Source organism: Schistocerca piceifrons, chromosome 3, assembly GCF_021461385.2.
Source record: "Schistocerca piceifrons isolate TAMUIC-IGC-003096 chromosome 3, iqSchPice1.1, whole genome shotgun sequence".
In the NCBI taxonomy this organism is placed as follows: domain Eukaryota; kingdom Metazoa; phylum Arthropoda; class Insecta; order Orthoptera; family Acrididae; genus Schistocerca; species Schistocerca piceifrons.
Window position 1 is genome coordinate 770,933,380 of NC_060140.1, and position 21,878 is coordinate 770,955,257.

The 21,878-nt window shown below is 49.5% G+C and overlaps 25 non-coding genes across 25 annotated transcripts; all 25 read left to right on the forward strand.

Moving 5' to 3' along the window:
* The first annotated feature begins 7,286 nt into the window (after nt 1–7,286).
* On the forward strand, nt 7,287–7,359 carry Trnaf-gaa. The gene has a single exon. It is a non-coding gene; the product is annotated as a tRNA-Phe (tRNA).
* Nucleotides 7,360–7,898: 539 nt separating this feature from the next.
* Nucleotides 7,899–7,971, forward strand: Trnak-uuu. Its single transcript has one exon. It is a non-coding gene; the product is annotated as a tRNA-Lys (tRNA).
* Nucleotides 7,972–8,094: 123 nt separating this feature from the next.
* Nucleotides 8,095–8,176, forward strand: Trnas-cga. The gene has a single exon. It is a non-coding gene; the product is annotated as a tRNA-Ser (tRNA).
* A 671-nt stretch (nt 8,177–8,847) lies between these two features.
* Trnas-uga lies at nt 8,848–8,929 on the forward strand. Its single transcript has one exon. It is a non-coding gene; the product is annotated as a tRNA-Ser (tRNA).
* Nucleotides 8,930–9,519: 590 nt separating this feature from the next.
* Trnaf-gaa lies at nt 9,520–9,592 on the forward strand. The gene has a single exon. It is a non-coding gene; the product is annotated as a tRNA-Phe (tRNA).
* A 539-nt stretch (nt 9,593–10,131) lies between these two features.
* Trnak-uuu lies at nt 10,132–10,204 on the forward strand. The gene has a single exon. It is a non-coding gene; the product is annotated as a tRNA-Lys (tRNA).
* A 123-nt stretch (nt 10,205–10,327) lies between these two features.
* Nucleotides 10,328–10,409, forward strand: Trnas-cga. Its single transcript has one exon. It is a non-coding gene; the product is annotated as a tRNA-Ser (tRNA).
* A 657-nt stretch (nt 10,410–11,066) lies between these two features.
* Trnas-uga lies at nt 11,067–11,148 on the forward strand. Its single transcript has one exon. It is a non-coding gene; the product is annotated as a tRNA-Ser (tRNA).
* Nucleotides 11,149–11,738: 590 nt separating this feature from the next.
* Nucleotides 11,739–11,811, forward strand: Trnaf-gaa. The gene has a single exon. It is a non-coding gene; the product is annotated as a tRNA-Phe (tRNA).
* Nucleotides 11,812–12,350: 539 nt separating this feature from the next.
* Trnak-uuu lies at nt 12,351–12,423 on the forward strand. Its single transcript has one exon. It is a non-coding gene; the product is annotated as a tRNA-Lys (tRNA).
* A 123-nt stretch (nt 12,424–12,546) lies between these two features.
* Trnas-cga lies at nt 12,547–12,628 on the forward strand. Its single transcript has one exon. It is a non-coding gene; the product is annotated as a tRNA-Ser (tRNA).
* A 657-nt stretch (nt 12,629–13,285) lies between these two features.
* On the forward strand, nt 13,286–13,367 carry Trnas-uga. Its single transcript has one exon. It is a non-coding gene; the product is annotated as a tRNA-Ser (tRNA).
* A 590-nt stretch (nt 13,368–13,957) lies between these two features.
* On the forward strand, nt 13,958–14,030 carry Trnaf-gaa. Its single transcript has one exon. It is a non-coding gene; the product is annotated as a tRNA-Phe (tRNA).
* A 735-nt stretch (nt 14,031–14,765) lies between these two features.
* Trnas-cga lies at nt 14,766–14,847 on the forward strand. Its single transcript has one exon. It is a non-coding gene; the product is annotated as a tRNA-Ser (tRNA).
* Nucleotides 14,848–15,504: 657 nt separating this feature from the next.
* Nucleotides 15,505–15,586, forward strand: Trnas-uga. The gene has a single exon. It is a non-coding gene; the product is annotated as a tRNA-Ser (tRNA).
* Nucleotides 15,587–16,176: 590 nt separating this feature from the next.
* Trnaf-gaa lies at nt 16,177–16,249 on the forward strand. The gene has a single exon. It is a non-coding gene; the product is annotated as a tRNA-Phe (tRNA).
* Nucleotides 16,250–16,984: 735 nt separating this feature from the next.
* Nucleotides 16,985–17,066, forward strand: Trnas-cga. The gene has a single exon. It is a non-coding gene; the product is annotated as a tRNA-Ser (tRNA).
* Nucleotides 17,067–17,723: 657 nt separating this feature from the next.
* Nucleotides 17,724–17,805, forward strand: Trnas-uga. The gene has a single exon. It is a non-coding gene; the product is annotated as a tRNA-Ser (tRNA).
* A 590-nt stretch (nt 17,806–18,395) lies between these two features.
* Nucleotides 18,396–18,468, forward strand: Trnaf-gaa. The gene has a single exon. It is a non-coding gene; the product is annotated as a tRNA-Phe (tRNA).
* Nucleotides 18,469–19,007: 539 nt separating this feature from the next.
* Trnak-uuu lies at nt 19,008–19,080 on the forward strand. The gene has a single exon. It is a non-coding gene; the product is annotated as a tRNA-Lys (tRNA).
* A 123-nt stretch (nt 19,081–19,203) lies between these two features.
* Trnas-cga lies at nt 19,204–19,285 on the forward strand. The gene has a single exon. It is a non-coding gene; the product is annotated as a tRNA-Ser (tRNA).
* A 657-nt stretch (nt 19,286–19,942) lies between these two features.
* Trnas-uga lies at nt 19,943–20,024 on the forward strand. The gene has a single exon. It is a non-coding gene; the product is annotated as a tRNA-Ser (tRNA).
* A 590-nt stretch (nt 20,025–20,614) lies between these two features.
* Nucleotides 20,615–20,687, forward strand: Trnaf-gaa. Its single transcript has one exon. It is a non-coding gene; the product is annotated as a tRNA-Phe (tRNA).
* A 539-nt stretch (nt 20,688–21,226) lies between these two features.
* Nucleotides 21,227–21,299, forward strand: Trnak-uuu. The gene has a single exon. It is a non-coding gene; the product is annotated as a tRNA-Lys (tRNA).
* Nucleotides 21,300–21,422: 123 nt separating this feature from the next.
* Trnas-cga lies at nt 21,423–21,504 on the forward strand. Its single transcript has one exon. It is a non-coding gene; the product is annotated as a tRNA-Ser (tRNA).
* Nucleotides 21,505–21,878: the final 374 nt, after the last annotated feature.

Genomic DNA, 21,878 nt, shown 5'->3' on the forward strand with positions numbered 1-21,878 from the left:
TGACATGCGTGGGCGAATGCGGGTGCAAACCAGTGACGCCATTCTCAACAAGACGAAAATTTCCGTTTTAAGAATACTGAGTTTTCGCGACGACCGCTGCTTACTGTGGCTATCGGTTCACCTCACACTGACGCTGGTACTGCAGCACAGATGTGCTCGAAAGTGATGGAGAGAGCGAACATTTCAGATTCTTTTTAAGAATCGCAGTTTCAATCATTCGAGTGCGGCAAAAGCAGTGGTGCAGCGTTTCTTTTCTTAAGATCTCGCAGCTGCTTGGAGGTATGTCCATCGTTCTAAGGCGCCAGAAAACTAGCGTCAGCGGTGCGTCAGTGGGAAGTCGGTGAAGTCGCCATTGGAGCCATAAGCCAGTAATTACGACATGCGAATCACTCGCACACCACGCAGCTGTACGATAATGCTCGTGCGTGGGCCCGCATAGCTGAGTCGGTAGAGCGTTAGGTTTTCAACCAAAGGGTCCTGGGTTCAAGTCCCTGTCTGGGCGAAAATTACTACACTTTCGTAGCGGCTAATGGAAACCCTATAGAAAAGAGTGAGGCCACGCCGTTTCGTGCCATCAGATTGCTTCTGAAGATGCGGTTTCACTTGTCGGGAGTCGCTTCCGCCACCGGCAGTAGTGGCCGAGTGGTTCAGTTCCGCTTTAGACGCCGTGCAGTGTGGACGTGCCTAGTCTTCCGCTCCGCCGTAGCGTTACGTATAGTGGACTATCGTTTTTGTTTACGTGTTGTGTTGCAACTTCTGTGAGTGTTTCTCCGTCGTTGTTTCGTACCTTGTGTTTTTTTTTCTGTCCTTATTTCAGTGTTTTTTGTGTAGCGGTTTCGACCGCATATTTTGAAAATGTCGTCCCAGGTTCTTCCTCGTCAGGCTACAGTTAGTTTTGCTTTTGACAAGTCAACCCGCCATGTGCAACCTAGTTCTCTTGAGATTCATGATTGGTTGGTAGATACCTTTGGTGTTCATTCGGATCAGGTGCACACTGCTTATTTTGATACCGAACTGTATGTTTTCTTTGTTAAGTTTATGGACCCACTTCAGGTTGATAAAATTCTTTCTAAATATGGTCATCAAGTTCTCTTTCGGCATCGGGATGATTCTGTAAGTACCGTGCTGCTTTCCAATGCTTCCATCACGTATACCAATGTTCGTGTTTACAACCTTCCACCGGAGGTGGATCATGTCTATCTTAAGGAGGGTCTACAGAAGTATGGTGATGTAAAGAGCATTCGCCTTGAACGCTGGTCAAGCCAACATCGCCTGCAATGTTACAGCGGTATTCGTTCAGTCGAAATGCACGTTAAGCAGAATATTCCATCTCACCTGCAGATCGGTGGATATCGTGTCCATGTAACATATAGTGGTCAGGTGGGCACCTGTTTTTTGTGCAATGAAAGTGGTCACGTGCGTACCGACTGTCCGCGGAGAGTTTTTGTTTTAAAAAATTCTCTCGAACAGCGTCGCAAGTTAACGGTCGCTGACCTCGTTGCAGGTGGTTCTGCTCTTGGTGTAGCACAGTCCAGTGGTAGTAGCGCCCTTCCACAGGTTTTGCGCACCCCTGATACAGAATTTCCTCCTTTGCGTGCTAAATCTGATGTTGTTCCGTCTGTCCCTCAGGTGGGTGTGCCACTTTTGAATAATAAGAGGCGTCGCCCACACGATGGAAATAGTACGGATGAGGATCTCCCTGAGATGCCCCAGTCCGAGCGACCGGCATCCTCCGAGCCACTGTGTACTGTAGCTGCTCCCTGCCCTCCTGAGGTAGCGGTTCCGGTGGCGGCTGCTGGCGCCCCTCCGGCCTCCGACGCAGCTTCTCTCGAGTCGGCTCGTCGGTCGGGCCTGTTGGCGCCGTCTTCCGAACCGACTTCGATGTCACAACAAGTGGAGCCGCGACAACTTCCTGCTTCGCTGCCCCATACCTCTGCCAGCGGAGCTGCTCCGCTTCCTTCCAACTCTGCGGCCTCGGACCTTCCTGCTCACGTTTCGCCTCCGTGCAGTCCATGTTTGCCGGAAGCTAGTGCAGGTGTTGACCATTCCGTTTTGTCGGATGTTTCCCCCGCGACCCCGGATCCCGCATGTGGACCGGCGCGGGTGGTGTCGGATACAGAACTTGACCCTCCTACGTCACCGGCGGCTGAAGTTTCCTTGCCCGTCAGCCGACGCAAGTTACGCGTTCAGCCGAACGTTAATGCTGTTCGTAAAAAACCGAAACGTAAGGGATCCGCGGAACGGGGTAGCAGTCCCCCTCCCTCGGATGCCTCTGTCACCCCTGCTATGGACTGTGACGCTGGTGCGTCGGTGTAGGTGATTTGTTTTCTCGCTTTTCTCTCTATGGTTCAAGCATACACCTTTCTTACCTTAAATGTTAACCGTATTGAGTCCGACGTTCGCATTGCCTCTTTGCGGCAGTTTATTTACGACGCCTGTGCGGACGTAGTGTTTTTGCAGGAAGTGTTGTTTTCTGATCTCTCTCTACCTGGATTTCAAACTGTTTTTAATGTCGCGCCGGAATATTCAACAGGAACTGCTCTTTTTTTTCGAGAGGGCATTCCTATTACTGACATTGAATTCCTTGACTCTGGCCGTGGGATTGGTTGTCGTCTTTTTGATCTCCGCCTCGTTGTTTTGTATGCCCCCTCTGGTTCGGGTCACACTGTGGCTCGATCGCGCTTTTATAAAGAAGAGCTTATTTATCTTTTGCGCCAGAGTCCTCGGAGTCTCCTGCTCGGAGGCGATTTTAATTGTGTTTTACGCCCTGCAGACCAGTCCCCCAATTTTAATTATTGCCGTGATTTACATGACTTAGTTCGTACGATGCATCTGCGTGATGTTTGGGAACACAAATATCCAACCCTGGTGAAATATACGTTTTTTACCGCGTCCTCATGCAGTAGACTCGACAGATTCTATTTATCTGATTTTTTATGTGATAAAATTCTTTCTGTCGATGTTATTCCTACTAGTTTTTCTGACCATTGTGCTTTTACTGCAACTGTAAATCTTAGTCGCCAACCTGCAAAACTTTCTCGTTCCCAGTGGATGTTAAATGTTTCCCACCTTGCCGACAGTGCTATGGATGATGTTATAAGTGGCGTGTGGGAGCGATGTCTTCGCTCTGTCCCGCGATACCCCTCCTTGCTGGTTTGGTGGACTGCGTTTGCCAAGCCCAAGATTCGTCAGACTTTGATTTTCTACTGTGCTGCTAGGACGCGTGATTTTAAGAACACGTATGAATATTACTACTCTGTCCTGCGTGAACTATATGACGCGGCGGGTACCTCTCCACTGCGGATCCATGATGTTCGTCGTATTAAAGCCAAGCTCTTGAGCCTTAAACGACGACAGATGGATGGTCTGCGAGTTAAGTCGAAACCTCACTCTCTTGTTGAAGGTGAACTGACATCCTTGTACCACCTGCTACGGCATCAGACTCGTCGTCGTCGCTCCTTCATCTCTTCTCTTACGGTGGATGATGGGCGACAGCTTATTGCACAGGAGGAAATGGTTCGTGCTCTTCATCAGTATTACACTAGTCTATATTCTGCCGATGATTCTGGTGAGTCTCTTTCGGATGATGTCTTTGGGGATCTAACTGCGACGATCGCGCCTGACGCGAACGGCGAATTTCTCCGGGAGTTCCAGGTAGATGATGTTTTCGATTTTATTGCTCGCTCTCCGTCCAGTAAATCGCCGGGTCCAGACGGCCTGCCTAAAGAATTTTATCTCCGTTTTTGGCCTCTTTTGGGTGGCATTTTTACGCAGATTTTAAATGAGATTGTCAGGGGGATGGATGTGCCTGCCGATTTTAAAGTAGGGAAAATTGTTTTAATCCCGAAGTCCTCTGGTCGTTTATCTGCTGCCAATCTTCGTCCGCTCACATTGCTGAATTTTGACTATAAGACAGCTGCTAGAGCGCTCAATAGCCGGTTGTCTTCTCTGCTTCGGGGTGTGATTGGTGCACATCAATGTTGTTTTCATGATAGATCTATTCTGACACCAGTAGCCGAATATCGGGATGTTGTCTCGGTTGCGGCGGTTACAAACGTACATTGTGCCTTTGCCTTCCTTGATTTTTATAAGGCTTTTGATCACGTCAGTCATGTGTTTTTAGATCGTGTTTTAGGTACAATAGGTTTTAACGCTTCATCACGTGGTGTTCTTGGCAATTTGTATAGGGGAATAACAGCTAGGGTGTCAGTCAATGGGCAGCTGACGCCGCCCATTGCTATCCGCCGCGGAGTGCCTCAGGGTAGTCCGCTCTCTATGTCTTTATTCGTATTGTCCCTGGAACCGCTGCTTCGGACTATTGCTCTCAAGCTTCAGGGTATGTCCCTCTCTGGTGGGAAGCTCTCTGTTAAGGCATATGCGGATGATGTCGTTGTTCTCCTCCGTCAACGTGATGATATCCCGTTGTTGAAAGGGGCGGTTGATGCATACTGTCGTGTCTCTGGAGCGCGTCTCAATCAGGGTAAATGTAAGTTCCTTGATATTCGAGGATTTCGCGATGCTGACGTCCCTTGGGCCACTTTTGTCGATCGCCATACGTCCTTGGGGATTATCATTGATCGGTGTCCTCTAAAAATGGCGGCTCTCAATTGGAAATCTGTCACCGAGAAGATACAGGGGGCTCTGATGGTCCATGAGCAGCGCTCTGCTACCATTTTGCAAAAAGTCAGAATTTTAGACACCTACGTTCTATGTAAAGCTTATTATGTTGCTCAGCTGTTCCCACTTCCCATGATGGTGGCGAAAAGGTTGCGCCAATTGTCTAGCAGGTTTATATGGAAGGGCCATCTATTCAAGTTACGTTACGAGGTAATGACGAAACCGCGTCTCTCCGGAGGCTTGGGCCTCTCTGACATTACTCGCAAGGCGTCTGCCTTGTACGTCCGCCGAACGACTCTAATTGTTACGCAAGAAGTGACTTCAATTACATCCAGGCTTTTTACTGTTGTGCGTCCGGCGAGCCTTGCTCCACCTGTCGATGTCGGACGCCTAAATTTTAAGTTGAAACACATTCGGGAATTTTACATTGCGGTGAGTTACCTCGGTGACGTCTTCTTGCGGCGACCGGTGCCAACGACCAAGGGCTTGATTGCCCGCTGGGAGGGGCTGGCCGGTCCCAATCCAATAGAACTGGCGTCTCCATCTGTGTCCTGGAGGAACGTCTGGAAGAACGTTAGTCTGCCGATCCACTCTATGGCCGTGGCGTCCACGTGGTATAGGGTAATAAATAATTTGGTTCCCACCAATGTACGACTGCACCGTATTGGTCTTTCTGACACGGACACCTGTACTCGGTGTGGTCTCCTGGATACCCTTGAACATCGATTCACCTGCTGTGGGCACCTTGCTAATTGGCGTTGGCTCAGGAAACAACTTGCTTTTGTCACTAGGTCTGCTGAAGCCGCTTATACTATTGACATCATCGTCCGGCCCGATTCTTCCTTTTTTCCGCGGACGAAGCTCCATACCGTCATGTGGTTGATTGGCCATTTCGTACATTTTGTCAACAGTTGTCATGAAGAGGATGGACACCTAGCGTTTCGGCAGTACATGCTTACTGCTTACTGGCAGCGCTTGCGATTGCCAGGCCTCCGAGATGATTTTGCCAATATGCTTAGCCTGACATTTGAAAGAGAGGGTGTTGGCTAAGGTCACCTGTGTGAGCCATTTTCTTTTATACTGTTTCTGGATTTGCCGCCTTTATATATGTTTCTTCTCTACACCAGGACTGAAGTTTTCGTGTTTTAATCTTTATTTCAGTCAGCAGTCTACATTATATAGTCATGTTTTAGGAATTTAATTTCAGTACTGTAAAAAAAAAAAAAAAAAAAAAAAAAAAAAAAAAAAAAAAAAAAAAAGGGGTATGATTCCTGCTTAGGGTGCAGGAGGTCCCGGGTTCAAATCCCGGACGAGCCCTAGCGTTTTGTGCAAACTGATCACACGTCAGTGGCTGAATCAGCGCAAAAAGCTCGCCGTCAATATCAAACGAATTTCTTATTTGGTGTGAGCAATTGACGCTGTGGTCCGACGCGTGAAGGCGATTACGAAGGTTTCGGGCACAGATGGTAGCAGATGCATGTAAGTAAGTCTTGCTTAAAGTGATGAAAAAGTGTTTCCGCCCGGGATCGAACCGGGGACCTTCTACATCTACATCTACATCTACATTGATACTCCGCAAGCCACCCAACGGTATGTGGCGGAGGGCACTTTACGTGCTACTGTCATTACCTCCCTTTCCTGTTCCAGTCGCGTATGGTTCGCGGGAAGAACGACTGTCTGAAAGCCTCCGTGCGCGCTCTAATCTCTCTAATTTTACATTCGTGATCTCCTCGGGAAGTATAAGCAGGGGGAAGCAATATATTCGATACCTCATCCAGAAACGCACCCTCTCGAAACCTGGCGAGCAAGCTACACCGCGATGCAGAGCGCCTCTCTTGCAGAGTCTGCCACTTGAGTTTATTAAACATCTCCGTAACGCTATCACGGTTACCAAATAACCCAGTGACGAAACGCGCCGCTCTTCTTTGGATCTTCTCTATCTCCTCCGTCAACACGACCTGGTACGGAAAAAAAAAAAAAAAAAAAAAAAAAAAAAAAAAAAAAAAAAAAAGTGGTTAAGGCGTCTGACTTGAAATCAGATTCCCTCTGGGAGCGTAGGTTCGAGTCCTGCCGGCTGCGAAAATTTTCTCGCTCTCAAAAGGCGGACGTTCAGCTGCATCCTAGCAGTTGCGTCACTACTAAACACGTGGGTCACCAGCAATGTGCAGTGTTATTTGATCCAGGGCGCAGCGTTACAGTCGCGCCCAGAAGCCGCAGCTCATCTCCGCGTCTCACAGCCGTCCACCAGGTGTTAGTGCAAGTGTCGCCTCACTGGGCAGTGCAGATGTGTCCATTTTAGCTTGCAGACGATGACGTGTAGCAATTTATGAGCTAACGCAGGTGGAATGTTTTACCGTGCGTATCTGCTAGATACTGCCTCTCATACGGTGGAGAGGCTCACTCCTTCTCGTGTCTCGTTCTCTGCACACGAGTTGCCCCTGGCATCGATATAGCACGGGTTTGCTAGCGTCAGCGAAGTCAATATTACACGAATCGAGTCGACATGTTTGCTTGTTACGATGACGGAAGCAGAAGAAATGTGTGTGGAACTTCACTGCATCGCCTGCTCGCCTTTCAGCGCCCCTGTGTCTTATCAGACGAAGGTGACTGTGAAACTGGCAACGAGGCAGACGTGAACGAACACATGCAAATGGCCGCCTTGAACGTCAGCCGAAATAGCTCAGTTGGGAGAGCGTTAGACTGAAGATCTAAAGGTCCCTGGTTCGATCCCGGGTTTCGGCAGGTATTCATTTTGATGCGACGCCAATGGAATTACTCTGCGTTTGTGATAATGCAACTACCGCTGACAACAAAAATGACTCTCTCCTGTAGCTGTTCTGGTTGCCTAGTGCATGCCGTAAGAGGAACTCACTAGACAACTAACTCCCTTAGAAGCAAAAGGATTAAAAATATCCTACCGACTGCATTCCTTTTTCTGTGTCAGGTGGTGAAGAACGTCTTCAACGGAACCGTGAAATGAGCGAAAACGTGGGAAACATTGCATTCGAAATGCTTGTGAATTTTCCAATTGCCCAGTGAGTGTCGACAAAACACGTAAATTCTCTGCTCCAACGTATGAGACGTAACAACTGGTGCAATTTGTTGTTGCATCATGTGCCAGCAGTCTTCGATAGTGTGTTACGAGCTTAGCGCGATAAGTTTGTAGACAGCATTTAGGCGACGTTTTATTAGTAACAGCCCCATACAGCGATTGCACAACAGTAAAGGACATGAGTCAATGTATAGTTGTGCATCGTGGGAGGTTTCACAGCGTCGTGTGAGCCCGGATAGCTCAGTCGGTAGAGCATTAGGCGTTTAAGCTAAGGGTCCAGGGTTCAAGTCCCTGTCCAGGTGGAGATTTTAATACTTTGGTAGCGATTCGTCTGGTAGCGCTGGAAACGTTACGGAAAATAATGCAGCTACGCCGTTTTCTGACACCACAGTGCTTTAAACGGTAGCAGTTGCACAGCGCTAAAGGCAGTCGTGGCCGAGTGGTTAAGGCGTCCGACTCGAAATCAGATTCCCTGTGGGAGCGTAGGTTCGAATCCTACCGGCTGCGTGCGATTTTGCGTAAAGAGGAGCAAACATTTTCGCACACATGTGACATGCGTGGGCGAATGCGGGTGCAAACCAGTGACGCCATTCTCAACAAGACGAAAATTTCCGTTTTAAGAATACTGAGTTTTCGCGACGACCGCTGCTTACTGTGGCTATCGGTTCACCTCACACTGACGCTGGTACTGCAGCACAGATGTGCTCGAAAGTGATGGAGAGAGCGAACATTTCAGATTCTTTTTAAGAATCGCAATTTCAATCATTCGAGTGCGGCAAAAGCAGTGGTGCAGCGTTTCTTTTCTTAAGATCTCGCAGCTGCTTGGAGGTATGTCCATCGTTCTAAGGCGCCAGAAAACTAGCGTCAGCGGTGCGTCAGTGGGAAGTCGGTGAAGTCGCCATTGGAGCCATAAGCCAGTAATTACGACATGCGAATCACTCACACACCACGCAGCTGTACGATAATGCTCGTGCGTGGGCCCGCATAGCTGAGTCGGTAGAGCGTTAGGTTTTCAACCAAAGGGTCCTGGGTTCAAGTCCCTGTCTGGGCGAAAATTACTACACTTTCGTAGCGGCTAATGGAAACCCTAGAGAAAAGAGTGAGGCCACGCCGTTTTGTGCCATCAGATTGCTTCTGAAGATGGCGGTTTCACTTGTCGGGAGTCGCTTCCGCCACCGGCAGTCGTGGCCGAGTGGTTAAGGCGTCTGACTTGAAATCAGATTCCCTCTGGGAGCGTAGGTTCGAGTCCTGCCGGCTGCGAAAATTTTCTCGCTCTCAAAAGGCGGACGTTCAGCTGCATCCTAGCAGTTGCGTCACTACTAAACACGTGGGTCACCAGCAATGTGCAGTGTTATTTGATCCAGGGCGCAGCGTTACAGTCGCGCCCAGAAGCCGCAGCTCATCTCCGCGTCTCACAGCCGTCCACCAGGTGTTAGTGCAAGTGTCGCCTCACTGGGCAGTGCAGATGTGTCCATTTTAGCTTGCAGACGATGACGTGTAGCAATTTATGAGCTAACGCAGGTGGAATGTTTTACCGTGCGTATCTGCTAGATACTGCCTCTCATACGGTGGAGAGGCTCACTCCTTCTCGTGTCTCGTTCTCTGCACACGAGTTGCCCCTGGCATCGATATAGCACGGGTTTGCTAGCGTCAGCGAAGTCAATATTACACGAATCGAGTCGACATGTTTGCTTGTTACGATGACGGAAGCAGAAGAAATGTGTGTGGAACTTCACTGCATCGCCTGCTCGCCTTTCAGCGCCCCTGTGTCTTATCAGACGAAGGTGACTGTGAAACTGGCAACGAGGCAGACGTGAACGAACACATGCAAATGGCCGCCTTGAACGTCAGCCGAAATAGCTCAGTTGGGAGAGCGTTAGACTGAAGATCTAAAGGTCCCTGGTTCGATCCCGGGTTTCGGCAGGTATTCATTTTGATGCGACGCCAATGGAATTACTCTGCGTTTGTGATAATGCAACTACCGCTGACAACAAAAATGACTCTCTCCTGTAGCTGTTCTGGTTGCCTAGTGCATGCCGTAAGAGGAACTCACTAGACAACTAACTCCCTTAGAAGCAAAAGGATTAAAAATATCCTACCGACTGCATTCCTTTTTCTGTGTCAGGTGGTGAAGAACGTCTTCAACGGAACCGTGAAATGAGCGAAAACGTGGGAAACATTGCATTCGAAATGCTTGTGAATTTTCCAATTGCCCAGTGAGTGTCGACAAAACACGTAAATTCTCTGCTCCAACGTATGAGACGTAACAACTGGTGCAATTTGTTGTTGCATCATGTGCCAGCAGTCTTCGATAGTGTGTTACGAGCTTAGCGCGATAAGTTTGTAGACAGCATTTAGGCGACGTTTTATTAGTAACAGCCCCATACAGCGATTGCACAACAGTAAAGGACATGAGTCAATGTATAGTTGTGCATCGTGGGAGGTTTCACAGCGTCGTGTGAGCCCGGATAGCTCAGTCGGTAGAGCATTAGGCGTTTAAGCTAAGGGTCCAGGGTTCAAGTCCCTGTCCAGGTGGAGATTTTAATACTTTGGTAGCGATTCGTCTGGTAGCGCTGGAAACGTTACGGAAAATAATGCAGCTACGCCGTTTTCTGACACCACAGTGCTTTAAACGGTAGCAGTTGCACAGCGCTAAAGGCAGTCGTGGCCGAGTGGTTAAGGCGTCCGACTCGAAATCAGATTCCCTGTGGGAGCGTAGGTTCGAATCCTACCGGCTGCGTGCGATTTTGCGTAAAGAGGAGCAAACATTTTCGCACACATGTGACATGCGTGGGCGAATGCGGGTGCAAACCAGTGACGCCATTCTCAACAAGACGAAAATTTCCGTTTTAAGAATACTGAGTTTTCGCGACGACCGCTGCTTACTGTGGCTATCGGTTCACCTCACACTGACGCTGGTACTGCAGCACAGATGTGCTCGAAAGTGATGGAGAGAGCGAACATTTCAGATTCTTTTTAAGAATCGCAATTTCAATCATTCGAGTGCGGCAAAAGCAGTGGTGCAGCGTTTCTTTTCTTAAGATCTCGCAGCTGCTTGGAGGTATGTCCATCGTTTTAAGGCGCCAGAAAACTAGCGTCAGCGGTGCGTCAGTGGGAAGTCGGTGAAGTCGCCATTGGAGCCATAAGCCAGTAATTACGACATGCGAATCACTCGCACACCACGCAGCTGTACGATAATGCTCGTGCGTGGGCCCGCATAGCTGAGTCGGTAGAGCGTTAGGGTCCTGGGTTCAAGTCCCTGTCTGGGCGAAAATGACTACACTTTCGTAGCGGCTAATGGAAACCCTAGAGAAAAGAGTGAGGCCACGCCGTTTTGTGCCATCAGATTGCTTCTGAAGATGGCGGTTTCACTTGTCGGGAGTCGCTTCCGCCACCGGCAGTCGTGGCCGAGTGGTTAAGGCGTCTGACTTGAAATCAGATTCCCTCTGGGAGCGTAGGTTCGAGTCCTGCCGGCTGCGAAAATTTTCTCGCTCTCAAAAGGCGGACGTTCAGCTGCATCCTAGCAGTTGCGTCACTACTAAACACGTGGGTCACCAGCAATGTGCAGTGTTATTTGATCCAGGGCGCAGCGTTACAGTCGCGCCCAGAAGCCGCAGCTCATCTCCGCGTCTCACAGCCGTCCACCAGGTGTTAGTGCAAGTGTCGCCTCACTGGGCAGTGCAGATGTGTCCATTTTAGCTTGCAGACGATGACGTGTAGCAATTTATGAGCTAACGCAGGTGGAATGTTTTACCGTGCGTATCTGCTAGATACTGCCTCTCATACGGTGGAGAGGCTCACTCCTTCTCGTGTCTCGTTCTCTGCACACGAGTTGCCCCTGGCATCGATATAGCACGGGTTTGCTAGCGTCAGCGAAGTCAATATTACACGAATCGAGTCGACATGTTTGCTTGTTACGATGACGGAAGCAGAAGAAATGTGTGTGGAACTTCACTGCATCGCCTGCTCGCCTTTCAGCGCCCCTGTGTCTTATCAGACGAAGGTGACTGTGAAACTGGCAACGAGGCAGACGTGAACGAACACATGCAAATGGCCGCCTTGAACGTCAGCCGAAATAGCTCAGTTGGGAGAGCGTTAGACTGAAGATCTAAAGGTCCCTGGTTCGATCCCGGGTTTCGGCAGGTATTCATTTTGATGCGACGCCAATGGAATTACTCTGCGTTTGTGATAATGCAACTACCGCTGACAACAAAAATGACTCTCTCCTGTAGCTGTTCTGGTTGCCTAGTGCATGCCGTAAGAGGAACTCACTAGACAACTAACTCCCTTAGAAGCAAAAGGATTAAAAATATCCTACCGACTGCATTCCTTTTTCTGTGTCAGGTGGTGAAGAACGTCTTCAACGGAACCGTGAAATGAGCGAAAACGTGGGAAACATTGCATTCGAAATGCTTGTGAATTTTCCAATTGCCCAGTGAGTGTCGACAAAACACGTAAATTCTCTGCTCCAACGTATGAGACGTAACAACTGGTGCAATTTGTTGTTGCATCATGTGCCAGCAGTCTTCGATAGTGTGTTACGAGCTTAGCGCGATAAGTTTGTAGACAGCATTTAGGCGACGTTTTATTAGTAACAGCCCCATACAGCGATTGCACAACAGTAAAGGACATGAGTCAATGTATAGTTGTGCATCGTGGGAGGTTTCACAGCGTCGTGTGAGCCCGGATAGCTCAGTCGGTAGAGCATTAGGCGTTTAAGCTAAGGGTCCAGGGTTCAAGTCCCTGTCCAGGTGGAGATTTTAATACTTTGGTAGCGATTCGTCTGGTAGCGCTGGAAACGTTACGGAAAATAATGCAGCTACGCCGTTTTCTGACACCACAGTGCTTTAAACGGTAGCAGTTGCACAGCGCTAAAGGCAGTCGTGGCCGAGTGGTTAAGGCGTCCGACTCGAAATCAGATTCCCTGTGGGAGCGTAGGTTCGAATCCTACCGGCTGCGTGCGATTTTGCGTAAAGAGGAGCAAACATTTTCGCACACATGTGACATGCGTGGGCGAATGCGGGTGCAAACCAGTGACGCCATTCTCAACAAGACGAAAATTTCCGTTTTAAGAATACTGAGTTTTCGCGACGACCGCTGCTTACTGTGGCTATCGGTTCACCTCACACTGACGCTGGTACTGCAGCACAGATGTGCTCGAAAGTGATGGAGAGAGCGAACATTTCAGATTCTTTTTAAGAATCGCAATTTCAATCATTCGAGTGCGGCAAAAGCAGTGGTGCAGCGTTTCTTTTCTTAAGATCTCGCAGCTGCTTGGAGGTATGTCCATCGTTTTAAGGCGCCAGAAAACTAGCGTCAGCGGTGCGTCAGTGGGAAGTCGGTGAAGTCGCCATTGGAGCCATAAGCCAGTAATTACGACATGCGAATCACTCGCACACCACGCAGCTGTACGATAATGCTCGTGCGTGGGCCCGCATAGCTGAGTCGGTAGAGCGTTAGGGTCCTGGGTTCAAGTCCCTGTCTGGGCGAAAATGACTACACTTTCGTAGCGGCTAATGGAAACCCTAGAGAAAAGAGTGAGGCCACGCCGTTTTGTGCCATCAGATTGCTTCTGAAGATGGCGGTTTCACTTGTCGGGAGTCGCTTCCGCCACCGGCAGTCGTGGCCGAGTGGTTAAGGCGTCTGACTTGAAATCAGATTCCCTCTGGGAGCGTAGGTTCGAGTCCTGCCGGCTGCGAAAATTTTCTCGCTCTCAAAAGGCGGACGTTCAGCTGCATCCTAGCAGTTGCGTCACTACTAAACACGTGGGTCACCAGCAATGTGCAGTGTTATTTGATCCAGGGCGCAGCGTTACAGTCGCGCCCAGAAGCCGCAGCTCATCTCCGCGTCTCACAGCCGTCCACCAGGTGTTAGTGCAAGTGTCGCCTCACTGGGCAGTGCAGATGTGTCCATTTTAGCTTGCAGACGATGACGTGTAGCAATTTATGAGCTAACGCAGGTGGAATGTTTTACCGTGCGTATCTGCTAGATACTGCCTCTCATACGGTGGAGAGGCTCACTCCTTCTCGTGTCTCGTTCTCTGCACACGAGTTGCCCCTGGCATCGATATAGCACGGGTTTGCTAGCGTCAGCGAAGTCAATATTACACGAATCGAGTCGACATGTTTGCTTGTTACGATGACGGAAGCAGAAGAAATGTGTGTGGAACTTCACTGCATCGCCTGCTCGCCTTTCAGCGCCCCTGTGTCTTATCAGACGAAGGTGACTGTGAAACTGGCAACGAGGCAGACGTGAACGAACACATGCAAATGGCCGCCTTGAACGTCAGCCGAAATAGCTCAGTTGGGAGAGCGTTAGACTGAAGATCTAAAGGTCCCTGGTTCGATCCCGGGTTTCGGCAGGTATTCATTTTGATGCGACGCCAATGGAATTACTCTGCGTTTGTGATAATGCAACTACCGCTGACAACAAAAATGACTCTCTCCTGTAGCTGTTCTGGTTGCCTAGTGCATGCCGTAAGAGGAACTCACTAGACAACTAACTCCCTTAGAAGCAAAAGGATTAAAAATATCCTACCGACTGCATTCCTTTTTCTGTGTCAGGTGGTGAAGAACGTCTTCAACGGAACCGTGAAATGAGCGAAAACGTGGGAAACATTGCATTCGAAATGCTTGTGAATTTTCCAATTGCCCAGTGAGTGTCGACAAAACACGTAAATTCTCTGCTCCAACGTATGAGACGTAACAACTGGTGCAATTTGTTGTTGCATCATGTGCCAGCAGTCTTCGATAGTGTGTTACGAGCTTAGCGCGATAAGTTTGTAGACAGCATTTAGGCGACGTTTTATTAGTAACAGCCCCATACAGCGATTGCACAACAGTAAAGGACATGAGTCAATGTATAGTTGTGCATCGTGGGAGGTTTCACAGCGTCGTGTGAGCCCGGATAGCTAAGTCGGTAGAGCATTAGGCGTTTAAGCTAAGGGTCCAGGGTTCAAGTCCCTGTCCAGGTGGAGATTTTAATACTTTGGTAGCGATTCGTCTGGTAGCGCTGGAAACGTTACGGAAAATAATGCAGCTACGCCGTTTTCTGACACCACAGTGCTTTAAACGGTAGCAGTTGCACCGCGCTAACGGCAGTCGTGGCCGAGTGGTTAAGGCGTCCGACTCGAAATCAGATTCCCTGTGGGAGCGTAGGTTCGAATCCTACCGGCTGCGTGCGATTTTGCGTAAAGAGGAGCAAACATTTTCGCACACATGTGACATGCGTGGGCGAATGCGGGTGCAAACCAGTGACGCCATTCTCAACAAGACGAAAATTTCCGTTTTAAGAATACTGAGTTTTCGCGACGACCGCTGCTTACTGTGGCTATCGGTTCACCTCACACTGACGCTGGTACTGCAGCACAGATGTGCTCGAAAGTGATGGAGAGAGCGAACATTTCAGATTCTTTTTAAGAATCGCAATTTCAATCATTCGAGTGCGGCAAAAGCAGTGGTGCAGCGTTTCTTTTCTTAAGATCTCGCAGCTGCTTGGAGGTATGTCCATCGTTTTAAGGCGCCAGAAAACTAGCGTCAGCGGTGCGTCAGTGGGAAGTCGGTGAAGTCGCCATTGGAGCCATAAGCCAGTAATTACGACATGCGAATCACTCGCACACCACGCAGCTGTACGATAATGCTCGTGCGTGGGCCCGCATAGCTGAGTCGGTAGAGCGTTAGGGTCCTGGGTTCAAGTCCCTGTCTGGGCGAAAATGACTACACTTTCGTAGCGGCTAATGGAAACCCTAGAGAAAAGAGTGAGGCCACGCCGTTTTGTGCCATCAGATTGCTTCTGAAGATGGCGGTTTCACTTGTCGGGAGTCGCTTCCGCCACCGGCAGTCGTGGCCGAGTGGTTAAGGCGTCTGACTTGAAATCAGATTCCCTCTGGGAGCGTAGGTTCGAGTCCTGCCGGCTGCGAAAATTTTCTCGCTCTCAAAAGGCGGACGTTCAGCTGCATCCTAGCAGTTGCGTCACTACTAAACACGTGGGTCACCAGCAATGTGCAGTGTTATTTGATCCAGGGCGCAGCGTTACAGTCGCGCCCAGAAGCCGCAGCTCATCTCCGCGTCTCACAGCCGTCCACCAGGTGTTAGTGCAAGTGTCGCCTCACTGGGCAGTGCAGATGTGTCCATTTTAGCTTGCAGACGATGACGTGTAGCAATTTATGAGCTAACGCAGGTGGAATGTTTTACCGTGCGTATCTGCTAGATACTGCCTCTCATACGGTGGAGAGGCTCACTCCTTCTCGTGTCTCGTTCTCTGCACACGAGTTGCCCCTGGCATCGATATAGCACGGGTTTGCTAGCGTCAGCGAAGTCAATATTACACGAATCGAGTCGACATGTTTGCTTGTTACGATGACGGAAGCAGAAGAAATGTGTGTGGAACTTCACTGCATCGCCTGCTCGCCTTTCAGCGCCCCTGTGTCTTATCAGACGAAGGTGACTGTGAAACTGGCAACGAGGCAGACGTGAACGAACACATGCAAATGGCCGCCTTGAACGTCAGCCGAAATAGCTCAGTTGGGAGAGCGTTAGACTGAAGATCTAAAGGTCCCTGGTTCGATCCCGGGTTTCGGCAGGTATTCATTTTGATGCGACGCCAATGGAATTACTCTGCGTTTGTGATAATGCAACTACCGCTGACAACAAAAATGACTCTCTCCTGTAGCTGTTCTGGTTGCCTAGTGCATGCCGTAAGAGGAACTCACTAGACAACTAACTCCCTTAGAAGCAAAAGGATTAAAAATATCCTACCGACTGCATTCCTTTTTCTGTGTCAGGTGGTGAAGAACGTCTTCAACGGAACCGTGAAATGAGCGAAAACGTGGGAAACATTGCATTCGAAATGCTTGTGAATTTTCCAATTGCCCAGTGAGTGTCGACAAAACACGTAAATTCTCTGCTCCAACGTATGAGACGTAACAACTGGTGCAATTTGTTGTTGCATCATGTGCCAGCAGTCTTCGATAGTGTGTTACGAGCTTAGCGCGATAAGTTTGTAGACAGCATTTAGGCGACGTTTTATTAGTAACAGCCCCATACAGCGATTGCACAACAGTAAAGGACATGAGTCAATGTATAGTTGTGCATCGTGGGAGGTTTCACAGCGTCGTGTGAGCCCGGATAGCTAAGTCGGTAGAGCATTAGGCGTTTAAGCTAAGGGTCCAGGGTTCAAGTCCCTGTCCAGGTGGAGATTTTAATACTTTGGTAGCGATTCGTCTGGTAGCGCTGGAAACGTTACGGAAAATAATGCAGCTACGCCGTTTTCTGACACCACAGTGCTTTAAACGGTAGCAGTTGCACCGCGCTAACGGCAGTCGTGGCCGAGTGGTTAAGGCGTCCGACTCGAAATCAGATTCCCTGTGGGAGCGTAGGTTCGAATCCTACCGGCTGCGTGCGATTTTGCGTAAAGAGGAGCAAACATTTTCGCACACATGTGACATGCGTGGGCGAATGCGGGTGCAAACCAGTGACGCCATTCTCAACAAGACGAAAATTTCCGTTTTAAGAATACTGAGTTTTCGCGACGACCGCTGCTTACTGTGGCTATCGGTTCACCTCACACTGACGCTGGTACTGCAGCACAGATGTGCTCGAAAGTGATGGAGAGAGCGAACATTTCAGATTCTTTTTAAGAATCGCAATTTCAATCATTCGAGTGCGGCAAAAGCAGTGGTGCAGCGTTTCTTTTCTTAAGATCTCGCAGCTGCTTGGAGGTATGTCCATCGTTTTAAGGCGCCAGAAAACTAGCGTCAGCGGTGCGTCAGTGGGAAGTCGGTGAAGTCGCCATTGGAGCCATAAGCCAGTAATTACGACATGCGAATCACTCGCACACCACGCAGCTGTACGATAATGCTCGTGCGTGGGCCCGCATAGCTGAGTCGGTAGAGCGTTAGGGTCCTGGGTTCAAGTCCCTGTCTGGGCGAAAATGACTACACTTTCGTAGCGGCTAATGGAAACCCTAGAGAAAAGAGTGAGGCCACGCCGTTTTGTGCCATCAGATTGCTTCTGAAGATGGCGGTTTCACTTGTCGGGAGTCGCTTCCGCCACCGGCAGTCGTGGCCGAGTGGTTAAGGCGTCTGACTTGAAATCAGATTCCCTCTGGGAGCGTAGGTTCGAGTCCTGCCGGCTGCGAAAATTTTCTCGCTCTCAAAAGGCGGACGTTCAGCTGCATCCTAGCAGTTGCGTCACTACTAAACACGTGGGTCACCAGCAATGTGCAGTGTTATTTGATCCAGGGCGCAGCGTTACAGTCGCGCCCAGAAGCCGCAGCTCATCTCCGCGTCTCACAGCCGTCCACCAGGTGTTAGTGCAAGTGTCGCCTCACTGGGCAGTGCAGATGTGTCCATTTTAGCTTGCAGACGATGACGTGTAGCAATTTATGAGCTAACGCAGGTGGAATGTTTTACCGTGCGTATCTGCTAGATACTGCCTCTCATACGGTGGAGAGGCTCACTCCTTCTCGTGTCTCGTTCTCTGCACACGAGTTGCCCCTGGCATCGATATAGCACGGGTTTGCTAGCGTCAGCGAAGTCAATATTACACGAATCGAGTCGACATGTTTGCTTGTTACGATGACGGAAGCAGAAGAAATGTGTGTGGAACTTCACTGCATCGCCTGCTCGCCTTTCAGCGCCCCTGTGTCTTATCAGACGAAGGTGACTGTGAAACTGGCAACGAGGCAGACGTGAACGAACACATGCAAATGGCCGCCTTGAACGTCAGCCGAAATAGCTCAGTTGGGAGAGCGTTAGACTGAAGATCTAAAGGTCCCTGGTTCGATCCCGGGTTTCGGCAGGTATTCATTTTGATGCGACGCCAATGGAATTACTCTGCGTTTGTGATAATGCAACTACCGCTGACAACAAAAATGACTCTCTCCTGTAGCTGTTCTGGTTGCCTAGTGCATGCCGTAAGAGGAACTCACTAGACAACTAACTCCCTTAGAAGCAAAAGGATTAAAAATATCCTACCGACTGCATTCCTTTTTCTGTGTCAGGTGGTGAAGAACGTCTTCAACGGAACCGTGAAATGAGCGAAAACGTGGGAAACATTGCATTCGAAATGCTTGTGAATTTTCCAATTGCCCAGTGAGTGTCGACAAAACACGTAAATTCTCTGCTCCAACGTATGAGACGTAACAACTGGTGCAATTTGTTGTTGCATCATGTGCCAGCAGTCTTCGATAGTGTGTTACGAGCTTAGCGCGATAAGTTTGTAGACAGCATTTAGGCGACGTTTTATTAGTAACAGCCCCATACAGCGATTGCACAACAGTAAAGGACATGAGTCAATGTATAGTTGTGCATCGTGGGAGGTTTCACAGCGTCGTGTGAGCCCGGATAGCTCAGTCGGTAGAGCATTAGGCGTTTAAGCTAAGGGTCCAGGGTTCAAGTCCCTGTCCAGGTGGAGATTTTAATACTTTGGTAGCGATTCGTCTGGTAGCGCTGGAAACGTTACGGAAAATAATGCAGCTACGCCGTTTTCTGACACCACAGTGCTTTAAACGGTAGCAGTTGCACCGCGCTAACGGCAGTCGTGGCCGAGTGGTTAAGGCGTCCGACTCGAAATCAGATTCCCTGTGGGAGCGTAGGTTCGAATCCTACCGGCTGCGTGCGATTTTGCGTAAAGAGGAGCAAACATTTTCGCACACATGTGACATGCGTGGGCGAATGCGGGTGCAAACCAGTGACGCCATTCTCAACAAGACGAAAATTTCCGTTTTAAGAATACTGAGTTTTCGCGACGACCGCTGCTTACTGTGGCTATCGGTTCACCTCACACTGACGCTGGTACTGCAGCACAGATGTGCTCGAAAGTGATGGAGAGAGCGAACATTTCAGATTCTTTTTAAGAATCGCAATTTCAATCATTCGAGTGCGGCAAAAGCAGTGGTGCAGCGTTTCTTTTCTTAAGATCTCGCAGCTGCTTGGAGGTATGTCCATCGTTTTAAGGCGCCAGAAAACTAGCGTCAGCGGTGCGTCAGTGGGAAGTCGGTGAAGTCGCCATTGGAGCCATAAGCCAGTAATTACGACATGCGAATCACTCGCACACCACGCAGCTGTACGATAATGCTCGTGCGTGGGCCCGCATAGCTGAGTCGGTAGAGCGTTAGGGTCCTGGGTTCAAGTCCCTGTCTGGGCGAAAATGACTACACTTTCGTAGCGGCTAATGGAAACCCTAGAGAAAAGAGTGAGGCCACGCCGTTTTGTGCCATCAGATTGCTTCTGAAGATGGCGGTTTCACTTGTCGGGAGTCGCTTCCGCCACCGGCAGTCGTGGCCGAGTGGTTAAGGCGTCTGACTTGAAATCAGATTCCCTCTGGGAGCGTAGGTTCGAGTCCTGCCGGCTGCGAAAATTTTCTCGCTCTCAAAAGGCGGACGTTCAGCTGCATCCTAGCAGTTGCGTCACTACTAAACACGTGGGTCACCAGCAATGTGCAGTGTTATTTGATCCAGGGCGCAGCGTTACAGTCGCGCCCAGAAGCCGCAGCTCATCTCCGCGTCTCACAGCCGTCCACCAGGTGTTAGTGCAAGTGTCGCCTCACTGGGCAGTGCAGATGTGTCCATTTTAGCTTGCAGACGATGACGTGTAGCAATTTATGAGCTAACGCAGGTGGAATGTTTTACCGTGCGTATCTGCTAGATACTGCCTCTCATACGGTGGAGAGGCTCACTCCTTCTCGTGTCTCGTTCTCTGCACACGAGTTGCCCCTGGCATCGATATAGCACGGGTTTGCTAGCGTCAGCGAAGTCAATATTACACGAATCGAGTCGACATGTTTGCTTGTTACGATGACGGAAGCAGAAGAAATGTGTGTGGAACTTCACTGCATCGCCTGCTCGCCTTTCAGCGCCCCTGTGTCTTATCAGACGAAGGTGACTGTGAAACTGGCAACGAGGCAGACGTGAACGAACACATGCAAATGGCCGCCTTGAACGTCAGCCGAAATAGCTCAGTTGGGAGAGCGTTAGACTGAAGATCTAAAGGTCCCTGGTTCGATCCCGGGTTTCGGCAGGTATTCATTTTGATGCGACGCCAATGGAATTACTCTGCGTTTGTGATAATGCAACTACCGCTGACAACAAAAATGACTCTCTCCTGTAGCTGTTCTGGTTGCCTAGTGCATGCCGTAAGAGGAACTCACTAGACAACTAACTCCCTTAGAAGCAAAAGGATTAAAAATATCCTACCGACTGCATTCCTTTTTCTGTGTCAGGTGGTGAAGAACGTCTTCAACGGAACCGTGAAATGAGCGAAAACGTGGGAAACATTGCATTCGAAATGCTTGTGAATTTTCCAATTGCCCAGTGAGTGTCGACAAAACACGTAAATTCTCTGCTCCAACGTATGAGACGTAACAACTGGTGCAATTTGTTGTTGCATCATGTGCCAGCAGTCTTCGATAGTGTGTTACGAGCTTAGCGCGATAAGTTTGTAGACAGCATTTAGGCGACGTTTTATTAGTAACAGCCCCATACAGCGATTGCACAACAGTAAAGGACATGAGTCAATGTATAGTTGTGCATCGTGGGAGGTTTCACAGCGTCGTGTGAGCCCGGATAGCTCAGTCGGTAGAGCATTAGGCGTTTAAGCTAAGGGTCCAGGGTTCAAGTCCCTGTCCAGGTGGAGATTTTAATACTTTGGTAGCGATTCGTCTGGTAGCGCTGGAAACGTTACGGAAAATAATGCAGCTACGCCGTTTTCTGACACCACAGTGCTTTAAACGGTAGCAGTTGCACCGCGCTAACGGCAGTCGTGGCCGAGTGGTTAAGGCGTCCGACTCGAAATCAGATTCCCTGTGGGAGCGTAGGTTCGAATCCTACCGGCTGCGTGCGATTTTGCGTAAAGAGGAGCAAACATTTTCGCACACATGTGACATGCGTGGGCGAATGCGGGTGCAAACCAGTGACGCCATTCTCAACAAGACGAAAATTTCCGTTTTAAGAATACTGAGTTTTCGCGACGACCGCTGCTTACTGTGGCTATCGGTTCACCTCACACTGACGCTGGTACTGCAGCACAGATGTGCTCGAAAGTGATGGAGAGAGCGAACATTTCAGATTCTTTTTAAGAATCGCAATTTCAATCATTCGAGTGCGGCAAAAGCAGTGGTGCAGCGTTTCTTTTCTTAAGATCTCGCAGCTGCTTGGAGGTATGTCCATCGTTTTAAGGCGCCAGAAAACTAGCGTCAGCGGTGCGTCAGTG